The following is a 12257-nucleotide window of genomic DNA, read 5'->3' on the forward strand; positions in this document are numbered from 1 at the left end:
TGGCAGATGCTGTTGGTTGCTTACCAACATCCATCACCTTCCCTCTGCTTTCCTCCTTGCCTCTATTCTATAATAAAAGATAAAAATTGCAGACATTTGCTGCTCCAGCCTCCCATGCAGCTCAGGGTGCCACGTGATCCAGTTCAGTGTAGTGTTAAGTAAGAGGAGATCTACTGGGGCTTCGAGGAGAGATTTTCCTCCCTGGTAAAAGAGAGATGTTTGTGAGACCTTTTTTTCCTGCCCCACCCATCTGATCTGGTTGTGTAAGGATGTGATATCATCTGCAGTAGCAGCCATCTTGTGACCATGAGGTAACTAGCCTGGGATTAAAAGCCCATGTAATGAGGATAGTGGATATGCAAGTCTGGCCAGCTGTAAAGTTAGAGGGAAGAGTTCACACATGAGTGCCCTCACTTTTGACACTAATTGCACATTTGAGGGGGTCCGCAAAATCACCCTCAGCTTTGATAATTCAGCAGAACTCACTGAAAGCTGTTGTACTCACAGTTATGGTTTATTACAGTGAAATGATGCAGATTAAAATAACAATGCAGGGACTTCCCTGGAGGTCCAGTGGTTAAGATTTTGCCTTCCAATGCAGGGGGTGCGGGTTTAATCCCTGGTTGGGGACCTGAGATCCCACATGCCTCATGGCCAAAAAAACCAAAACCTAAACCAGAAGCAATATTGTAACAAATTCAGTAACTTTAAAAATGGTCCACATTAAAAAAAAAAAGAATAGATACAGATTAACATCAGCCAATGAAAGAGATGAATGGGGCAGAGTGCAAAAGTGTTTCACATGTGGAGCATCCAGTGGTCCTCTCCTTGTGGAGTCAGGACAGCATTATTCTCCCAGAATTGATGTGTGACAGTACACATGGAGTATTGCCAACCTGGGAAGCTCACCCAAGTCTTGGTGTCCAAGAGTTTTTGTCAAGGCTCCATCACGTAGGCATAATTGATTGCTTTTAATCACAGTCTCCAGTCTACAGTCCCTCTGGAGGTCAACTGATACTCTGTGACCCAAACTCCCCACCCTAAATCCTACTGTAACTGTCTGGATGGCCTGAGGCTCCCAGATAAATGAATACTCTCTTATTAGGCAAGACATTCTAAGAGTTTAGAGACTACCTTCCAGAAACTGAGGACAGTGTCAAGACCTCTTTTTTGACAAGGTTAGATTCTTTACTATGCAGTGGAGTTAAAAGAGAGAAAGAGCCTGAATCCTTGGTGATATTGCCCAGCTGCTGCACTAGCCCTGGGATTACCTACCTCCAGACATCTGGAGGTGAAGTCACTCTAAATGTCTTTATTGTTAAAACCATGCTTTGCTGTTTTTATTTATTTTTATATTTGTAGCACAAGCATTGTAAATGATGCATCCCCAGATTGATGACCCCAGCTTTGTCTCTGGAGCTACATAGCATCTACTTACTAGGCGTCTCAATGTGATAATTTATTGGTTTTTCAAACTTGACATATCCTGTATTGATCTCCTTCCCTCCCCAATAAACCTGCATTTTTACCTGTGTTTCATCTCTCAGAGGATGGTACCACTTTTCACTGAGTTCCTTAAACCAGACACCTGGGAGTCAGCCTTGACCCTTGCGTCTTTCTCATGGGTCACTGATCTCCAAGTTTAATTGAGTTGTTCTTCCTTCTAAGCCAGTGGTTCTCAAACTTTAGCATGCACTAGCATCCTTTGGAGGGCTTATTAAAACCCTGATGGCAGCACTCCACTCCAGTAGGTCTGGGGTGGGGCCTGAGAATGTGCATTTCCAGCAAGTTCCTAAGTGCTGCTGCTGCTCTGGGGAGCGCACTTTGAGAACCAGTGGATCAAATGATCTCTCGTCAAACTTCTAATGTTACTGCTTCAGTTCAGGCCCTCATTTCCCACCTGGACTCCTTGACTTTGCCATGACGACTCCCTCCCTGAGTCTTTCCCTAGCCTCTAGAGTGATCCGTCTAAACCACGAGGCTGACCATGTCACTTCTTAAAACCTTCCATGGCTCCCCATTGTCCTCAGGATGCAGTACAAACTCTGTCTCATGCTGTGAACGTCTATCATGACTGGACTTTGGATCCCTTCTCCTAACTTGGCTCCATCTTTCTCCAGTTCCTCCCCAAGCCATAGTCTCACTGAGTACTCGCTGGCTTTGTGGGGTGTCAGCCTCTTAAAGCCCCTCTTTCTCGCCACATGTCTCTTCCCCCTGCTGCTCTTCTCTCCTCTTATGGGGCTGCAGAGTTCTCCTTAGTTCTGTAGCATTTACTCTTGGTGCTGCATCCTCAGGTGGGATGCCCTCCAGACCCCCCTGGGGTAGACGCTCTTGTTCTAGGACCCTGTGGTTTTCTGTATCAAGTATATCCTTGCCTGAGGACCCCCATGAGGTTGCTGATTCATCTATCTCTATGTGCCCAGTACATTCTGGGTGCATTCTCTTTGAAGGGTTTTAATGAGTGGACATTTGATCCTTTCCTGGGGCCACCAAAAGTGCTCCACATTTGCTCTAGCCCTGCTCTGCTGGTGGCCACTCCAGGACTCCAGGCCATCCAAGGCCAATGATGGGGTTAGGGAGAAAGGCTCCCTTCACTTGGATTCCTCTTTTTGAGAGGGTCCCACTGCAGTATGACCTGGGCCCTTATGTGATGCTGAATTCTTTGAAAGAACTAGTTTACTTTTAACCTGCAGCCTTTCCTCTCTCTTGGACACTGGTATGAGTCTGGGGGCTGGTGAGGGACAGATTTAACCAGCAGATACTGCCGTGTCCTTGGGATCCACACACTCTCTGTCATTTAAAGCGTTGCTGCTGGGACAAACAAGCACCCAGGTTTCTTTCCTCTTAGGACGAGTTGTCCCCTGGGAGGGCTCTTTTGGCCCATCCTTTCAGTCTACCCATGTGAGTTTGTAGAGCACTGTGGCTTCAGACGGGGCTCATTAGGTTTTTTCCCCAAAGTAGACCTTAGGGCAGAGAATTTGTGTCCTGAGAGGACTGGGGGTGATGGTGGTGGTATAATCTGAAATGGGCTATCACAGTGATATTTACTGGGTGTTTGGTGTTTTATACTGTTCAAAACAAGACAACAGGCCCAAAATGGAATCACTTATGCTGACCCCCATGTCACCAAGCCAAGATTTAACTTAATTACAGTTTCAGCTCTCCTGGAAATGGAATCTTAAACTAGCCAACCAGGAATCTCCTGATCAGCATTGGTTAGGTAATCTGCCCGATCGATCCCTCCATCCCCTGTAAGGAAAGTAAACCTTGCAATAACCAACCTGCTTTTTTTTTTTTTTTTTTTTTTTGCCTAGCACAATTTCCTTGTTCCTACGCCCTTCTGCCTACAAAGTCTCTTTTCTGGTGCAGCTCTTTGGAGCTCTTTTCTATCTGCTAGATTGCATGCTGACTGATTCATGAAGTTGAATAAAGCCATTAATATCTTTAAAATGTACTCAGTTGAATTTAGTTTTAGAACAATGCTAAAAATCCACAAACATGTTGTATTTCATTTTATAATATATTTACACTTGCTTTATAAGAAAATACTATTTGAACTGTACTATTGAAAGTATAGCCTATGGACCAGGAACTTGGTCATACTTGGGAGCTTGTTAGAAATGCAGAACTTTGGGCCCTACACCCAACCTACTGAATCGGAAATGTAGCAGGCTTAGTTCCTGGGTCACACTGGTTCCTTTCCCCTTGGGAGGAGTTGTCTCCTACATGGGCTCTTGTGGCCCATCCTTTTGGTTTACCAAATGTCCCTGTGCATTAAAGTTTGAGAATCACTTTGAAATGGCTTATCACTGAGTATGATCCTGGAAGAGGTACTCTCTTTACCCTGTTGGTACCAGGCCCTTGGGGTTCACATACCCCAGTTTGAGACTCATGTGAAGCTCTCTACTCCATAACATGCAGGGAATGTGGGGACACTCTCTTTTGGTTGGCCTCCCAGGTGGGTGGATTAGTGTTTAGGCACCCGAAACTCTAATAATTGCTAACACTTACTAAGGCGTAGCATGTACCAGGCACTAAGTGCTTTCCATGTGTAGCTCCTTTAATCTTCACGTGAGACCCATATTGCAGAAGAGGAAACTGGCATTTGCAGAGAAGGACTTGGCCACATCACAGAGCTAGGAAATGGCAGAGCCACACACAGTCAGGCAGAGAGCACCAGGGAGGGCTGTCAATGGGTAGTCATCTTAGTTTCCAAGCTCTAGCCTACCCACCCTCATCACGACCAATCCCTCATGTTTGGAAAGAAGAGGGTGGTAGTCCCATATGGAGGAGGAGCCCACATGAAAGGGCACTTAGGGACGGTCCAGGACAGTGGTTCTCAAAGCCTGTACCAGGACCAGTGACAGCAGCGCCACCTGGGAACTCATCAGGAATGTCCTGTCATCCCTTCCCCTGAAGCCCAGCTCTCTGGGGGTAGATCTGTGTTTTCACAAGTTCTCCAGGGGATTCTGATGCCTGCTAGAGTTTGAGAACCATTGACCTAGCGCAGCACCTTCATTTTATTCCTGGGAAAACTGAAACCAGGAGCGGGGAGGGGGCTTGCTCACAGATGATTGATGGAGGAATCCAGATCATCAGTGCTCTTGTCCCACCCTGTACTGCTTCTCCAAAAACCTCTGATAGCTGAGATCACCATGCATATATTTGAGTCTGAATGGGTCAGAGACCATGAGAACTTCACACCCCAAATGAAGCCACACTGTGAGGCCCGACTCGGGAGGGGTGAGCAAATGGCCCTTTCCCAGTTGCTCCTCATGACCAGATTCTCCTCTACTTTTGAGAGGAAAAGTAGAGAGGAAAAATCTCTGTGGGTGGATTGTCCACCCTGCAGCTCACCTAAGCAAATTTTGTTCTGTGGGGTGGAAAAATCACATACCCAGGCACACAGATTTGGGTTCTCAGCTTGCCTTCATTTTGGGACCTAGGTAAGTTACCTTAACCTCTGTGGGCCACAACTTCCTTTGTTAGATAGAGATATTCTCTACCTACATCATAGCGTTACTCTGAGAATTGAATGAGCTAACTCTGACCATGGTAGAGGAGCCCATCAGCAAATGTCCTTCCCTCCTGGGACAGGGGTGGTGAGGGCAGGGAGAGAAGTGAAGGGTTTGAAAGCAAAGTAAATCAAGGCAGTGCCAAATGTCAGCACAACAGGTAATTAAGCAGAATGACTGCAAACTGTTAATAAAAGAGAATGTAAGGTTTGCTTAGGATGAGCTGCAGGAGAGACAATCCACCCACAGCTGACATAACATTAATCCCGCACTCTGGCCATGTTCTCCAAGGATAGTTCCATGTTTTTTTTTTCCCAAGTGTGGATTTGGATGCAAACCTGGGACAAAGGCTTTCACTGCTCTGGCCATTTCAGCAGCTGTATTTTCAGAGCACCCAAGGAGCTCCAAGGACTTTGGAAATACATCACTCTCTTGCTGCAGATCTCCGTCTCGGGGGTGGGTTGACCATTGCCACCATTTTGCCGATGGAGAAAATGAATGATCATCAATGTCAGCTGTTTGCTTCCCGGCACACAGTTAAAAGAGGATCCTGTCTTGCTGGAATTTAGTTTTTCAAACTAGAGATGGTGGTCCAGTTGCCCACCCTACCTCAAAGCAGAGCCCAGGGACAGGGGTCTCCGGCTTGAGTCCCAGCATTCCTTCCAAGGTGCTCCTTGGTCTGACCTGGGAAGAGCCTGTAGGGTCTTTATCCTGAACCTTCCTGCTTCCCTGCATCTTCATTGTCCACCCACGTGACTTCCTTGGCACCGGCCTCTGCTCAGTCCTGCCACCCTGACCCCTGATTTGTTCCTCCCTGGAGGGAGCATGACTTAGTGGAAGGAGCACCTGCAGAGTGAGGTGGACTAGGTTGGAATCCTGACTCCCCCACTTACTAGCTGTGTGACTCCTGGAAAGTCACTTAACCTCTCTGAGCTTTCAGTCCTCATCTGTAAAATCGGGGACAAGAGTACATAGGAATTGTGTGGATTAAAAGGACAATGTATGCAAACCACCAGGCACATAGTAGGAGCTCGTCATGGTGATGCGGGTGGTGGAGTAACAGTGGTGGTGGCTCTGGGCCCTTGGTCTCAGCCTACCTGTCTGGTGGGGGCTGATGGGGGTGGGCAGGCATCCAGGAAAGTGCCATCACTTGACAGACCTCAGGACCTCCTTCCTCATGTCCAGCTCCTGCGAGCATCCTGCCTCCATGCCCTACCCTTCTACTCTCTCCCCCTGGCATGCTCCTGCCCTGCAGGTTTTCCTGGCCCTCCGGCCACATCCTCAAACCAAATGGCTTTACCTGGTTTCCCTGAGGAGGCAGAGCCTGTCTGGGGCCCTCCTTAGAGAGGACACTTTGACGGAGAGGAAGCCTGAAGGAGGGACGAGGGAACAGATTTAGGAGCCCAGCAAAGCAGAAGCACACAGTCACACACACACATACACATACACACACACGTATACATTCACTCACACTCACACCCAGACGCACACACATCCACTCATAAAAGCACACACATGAAGAGGCAGAGAAGACTTCACTTTTGACAAGCTTATCCAGAATTTTGCAATCAGAAAATCAAGCAAAAACCTATTTTAATTCTAGTAGTAATGTAAGTTCGTGTCATTCCTAAAAGTACCATATTGTCGTGAATTGTGGAGTGGATAGGGCATTACCATCTTCAGTGTTTAGAGCCTCTAAAGATCTGATCTGGTCCTGGGGACTCAAGGGGCCAGAGAGAGCCTGAGCTGGATCTCCCGTCCTCTTCTGCATGTTTCTGCCCAGCAAGGGGACTGAGAACAGACTGGTCAGGACCCAACTCAGCTGGTGGACAGATGGGGACCAATCAGAGACTGTTGCTAGGGAAACACTGCTCTATGCACATTCCTCTGGACTGGGGAGGGGACATCAGCCAGCCTGCCCTCTTCTTACCCCTCTTCTTGGCCTCTCAGTGGCCCAAGTCCTGTTTCTCTCTCTTTCTCTCTACCATTCTTTAATAGATGTTACCCCACAGATGTCTGCTGTGACATTGCATCAGTAGTCATAGGAAGTGAGTCTGTAGTAGGCACAGGAATAGGCCAGCAAGACTGACATACCAGATTTTTATGACCCACGCAGCCCTCTGTGGTGTATTCAACATCACCCCATACTCTGTGGGGAGCTGGTTCGTTCCAGCATTTTCCAGGAGCTTTGCTGGGAGCATGAAGCCTCAGGCTCAGTGCCAGCCGACTGTGGGCAAGATCAGGAGCTGCCCATTAGCCACGAGCAGCCCCTCTGATCTCTGCACCTGCTCTGATGATGGACCCCTCTGGGCTTTGGCAGCCGTGTTTCCTGAACTGACGCACGGCTCCACTTTCATGGCCCAAGCTTGTAACATCTTTCCACAGTAAAACCATGATGGAAGTTAATTGCTTGCATCACTCTGCAATTGAACAGGTCCATAAAATGTTTATTAGGTGCAATCGCTGGGACTGAATGGGCGGCCAGTCTCTTGGTTTTGGGCTGTGGTTCACATATGTGTGGGGCGGTGGGTCCTAGGCAGGGAGTTGTCTTAAACATTGCTGATATTGAGCATTCTGATGGCCTTTTTTTGGGGAACTGTTCCAAAGCTTTTAGGAGATAGACTTGGTTATTTACTAGGGAATTCTTTTTGGTGGTTATTGAGGCTGCTAAAAGTCCTCAGTTTCTTCTGCTAACATTCAGAGCATTTCAGTTTCTTTCTTTCTTTTTTTTTTTGGCTGTATTTTAAAAATGGAAGTGTAGTTGATTTACAATATGATATTAATTTCAGGTGTACAACATAGTGATTCAATATTTTTATAGATTATACTCCATTTAAAGTTATTATAAAATATTGGCTATATTCCTTGTGCTGTATAATATATCCTTGTAGCTTATTTATTTTATACATAGTAGTTTGTATCGCTTAGTCCCCTACCCCTATCTTGCCCCTCCCCTCTTCCCTCTCCCCATTGGTAACCACTAGTTTGTTCTCTATATCTGTGAGTCTGTTTCTATTTTGTTATATACAGTAGTTTGTTTTGTTTTTAGATTCCACATATAAGTGATAATATACACTCTTTGTCTTTCTCTGTCTGACTTATTTCACTAAGCATAATACCCTCTAGGTCCATCCACGTTGTTGCAAGTGGCAGAATTTTATTCTTTTTTATGGCTGAGTAGTATTCCATTGTATATATGTACCACATCTTTACCCATTCATTTGTTGGTGGACACTTAGGTTGCTCCGTATCTTGGCTACTGTAAGTAATGCTGCTATGAATGTTAGGGTGCATGTATCTTTTTGAATTGGTGTTTTCATTTTCTTTGGATAAATACCCAGGAGTGGAATTGCTGGATCGTATGGTAGTTCTATTTTTAGCTTTTTTGAGGCAGAGCATTTCAGTTTCTGAGAGATATTTGGAAATACAGTCTTCCCCTCCTTGTCCGTGGTTTTGTTGTCCATGATTTCGCTGTCTGCGGCTTCAGTTACTGACAGTCAACTGCAGCATGAAAGTATTAAATGGAAAATTCCAGAAATAAACAATTCATAAGTTTTTAATTGCATGCGATTCTGAGTAGCGTGATGAAATCTTATGCCATCTGCTCTGCCCCGCCTGGGACGTGAATCATCCCTTTGTCCAGCGTATCCTGCCCATTAGTCATTTAGTAGCCATCTGAGTTATCAGATCGACTGTTGCAGTATCACAGTGCTTGTGTTCAAGTGACCCTTACTGTACTTAATGGTGGTCCCAAAGAGCAAGAATAGTGATGCTGGCAATTTGGATGTTCTCTCACTGTGCCTGATTCATAAATTGAACTTTATCATAGGTATGTGCGTGTAGGAAAAACATATTATACATAGGGTTTGGTATTATCTGCAGTTTCAGGGTCCACTGGGGGTCTTGGAACATTTCCCCATGGATAACGGGGGGGCTTGCCACTTGACATGTAGTTGCATTGGTCAGGATAATTATTGCTAACTGCTGCCACAAAAGAAACTTGAATCTCAGTGGCTTGGACCACAAAGGTTCATTCCTGACTCCTGTTACATCTCTAGTGAGAGCCAACAGGAGCCTGCACTCCATACAGGCAGTCAGGGACCCAGGTTGAAAAGAGACGTCTTTGAGGTCCTGTCATCCCTGAGGTTTCTATGGAAGGAGAAGGGAGAGGTGGATGAGGCACGCTGGCTTTAGCTGCCTTGACTTGGAAGTGATACGTGTCATTTTTACCCACAGGCCATTGGTCAAAGCCGTTTACACGCTCCCAAACTATTTGGAAGTGAGGCTGGGAAACACGGGGGCACACGTGGCATATTTGGTGAGCACTTATGTCTCTGTCACAGCAGTTGTCGTTGGCAATGGTGGGACCCTCTCCAATGACACCTCACCGTGGGGTGGTAGCCACCATCTGGCCTCTAGGAGTCAGCCCGCCTGTGGAAGGTCATGAGATGCCCTAATCCATGTGCAGACCGAGGGGCTTCTGTCTCCTACTGACTACATAAAATCCATCCTCCCCAAAGGAGCAGTGGCTCCACGGTACTGTCCCAAGATGGGTCACGAGAATCACTTGAGAAACTGGAAAACACTTGGCTGTGGAGCCCTGGCCTGGAGATTCTAGTGGGCGGGTCTGCAGCGGGGCCGGGTTTGGGAAACACTCTCGGGCTGACAGTGCAGACAAGGGAAGGTCTGTGGGTGAATCATTCTGCGGGCCCACCTTGCAGGATTCCTGAGAAGTGACAGTGCCACCCATCCGGGTCCCTGCAGACCATGGGCAGATGCTTCAACAAGCACTTTACAGTTTACAACGCACTTCTGATTACATTCATTTCACTTTTACCAGGTACCTATGGTTTTCCAGAGTCTCATCTGCTCTCTGTGGCAATAGCCAAGCACCAGTTATTATTATTCTGACAAGTGTGTTCTCCACATTTTATGAGTGAGGTGAGGTTAAGTGATTAGCCTAAAATTGTGAAGCCAAGTGATCAAGCTGGGTCTGAAACTTGTTTTTCCCAGCTTCATATCGGCTAATCTCTCCACCATGCCAAGCCATCTCTGTTCAGATTCTCTGCTTCCAGAAAGATACTGCACCCCACCCTTCCTGCAGAAGAGCTTTCTCCTCACCCTTCCCTGTCACATCCTATTCCAATTTCTCTTGAACAGGCTGATGCAGAAGGAGCTGACATCTGGTCTCTTCTTACAAACCATGGTTGGAATAAATGATGAGTCCCCCTTGTATTCAATCAAAGTAAATTTAAGGGCAGGCATCATCTAAGACTTGAGATTGTTCAGCAGAGCACTTTGCCTGAGAGCTGAGGTCAGAGCAAACCCTGTAGGCAGGATAGATCTGTTCATTTACCGTGACAAGCCTTAGCCAGATAGTGATAAATTGCTTCATGCTAAAAACTCAGAATAGAAGTCTTGTCCTAAAAAAGTCAGTATAATACAACATGAGTAAATCTGAAAAACAGTTGTTGTTTGAAAGAAGACTTACACCAAAGAGTATACAATGTATAATTTCATTTATATGAAGTTCTAGAACAGGTTAAACAGATAGTGATAGGAATCAGATGAATGGTTGCTTCTGGGGTAAGCAATACAGACAACTTTCTAGGGTGATGGAATGTTCTGGGTCTTGATAGAGGTGCAGGTTACCTGGGAATGTGCATTTGTCGAAGATGATTGGGTTGTAAATTTAAGATCTGTGTATTTAGCTGTAAGTAAATAACTTCTAAAGAGAAATGTCAGTATACTAAGATGCTTTTCTGGAAGATGGAAGGAAGTGAAGGAACTTGAATGTTAGCCACTATTTCTAATTTGTGCAAAGGCATGATACAGGCTAGAGGCTTTTAAAAAAGCGATCAGGGTGGATGGAGGCTCCAGGAACACCAGTATTTCAAGACTGGGAAGAAGAAGAGACAGGCAAAGGAGACTGGGAAAGTAGTGAGATAGGTAGAAATAAAGGCAAGGTTACAGAGCCTGAGTGTAACCCTAAGAGTAAGCCTATACATAACCCTAAACCTAGCACTAGTCCTACCCTAACCCTAACCCGAACCCTAAGACTAACCCTAATCGTAACCCTAAACCTAGCCTGAGTCCTGGCCTTAGCTCTAACCTAATTCTAGCCTACCCCTAGCCTAGGCCTATCCTTAACCCTAAACTTAACCCTAACCTCAATCCTAAAAGTAACCTTAACCCTAACCCTGGCCCTAACCCTAAGGCTAACTCTAAGTGGGGATTGAAAAATGAGCCTGGGGAGGCTGATATTAAACGTCCCTATTCCATTCTGTTGGTCCCAGGCCAAATGAGCCCAGAGGAGTTGGAAAAAACGGGGCAGAGAGGAAGCCTCAGCATCCTGCTGCAGAGGCGACTTTCAGCACAAATTGTCCACAAGAAGGCCAACAGGTTTTCTAACAAGGAATTTAAATGGAATCTTTCCTGAGATAAGGGTGCACGGTGTTTTTACCAGGACACACTCTCAAAACAGGCACCAGGATCATGAGTGTCAGGGCTGGAAGGGCCATCCCTTGCAGCTCCTCTTTTGACAGATGGAGACTGAGTCCTAGAGAGGGGATCTCAGTGATGCCCGAGGTCACTGGGGGGACTGGAGACCCAGTCTCTGTTTCCCTGACAATGCCGGCTTCCACTCTTTGTCAAGAGGGATGATCAGGCCAAATGTTAGGTCCAACCATCTCTAGGGATGCTCTTATGCACATCTCCATTGCACAACTCCAGGGGCGCTATTCATTTTGCATTACATATGAACAGCATTTGCATTGAAACACTATGTGAGTGGTCTCCCCTGGAGCTGGGCAATGCATAGCCCTCTTACACTGGAAAACTGGAATTTGTTCTAAAATTATGGAAGTATCTCCCAGAACCCAAGAAGGCCAGAAAAGTGACTAACTGGGCATCAGGAAGAGACTGGAACCAGGATCTGGGCAGTACTGGTCTTAGTCCTTTCTCTACACCGAATGAAGCAGAGATGAGGTACCCTGGCCAAGCCCTGCCCAAACTGCAGGTTCATTAGGAAAAAGAAATTGTTTTAAGCCACTAAGTTTGGGGGTGGTTTGTTATGCAGCAGTAGCCAGCTGAAACAAGCCCTGAGGAGCCAGCTTCTCTCTGATCCCCTCTCCTGGGTCTCTCTCTGACCCCCAGCTTTGTTCTTATGGGGAAAAGACCTTCCACCCTGTGGAATCATTTTAAACCCCAGGAGAGAGCAAAGAAGGGTCCAGTTCTATGGAA

Source organism: Balaenoptera acutorostrata, chromosome 15, assembly GCF_949987535.1.
Source record: "Balaenoptera acutorostrata chromosome 15, mBalAcu1.1, whole genome shotgun sequence".
NCBI classification, from domain to species: domain Eukaryota; kingdom Metazoa; phylum Chordata; class Mammalia; order Artiodactyla; family Balaenopteridae; genus Balaenoptera; species Balaenoptera acutorostrata.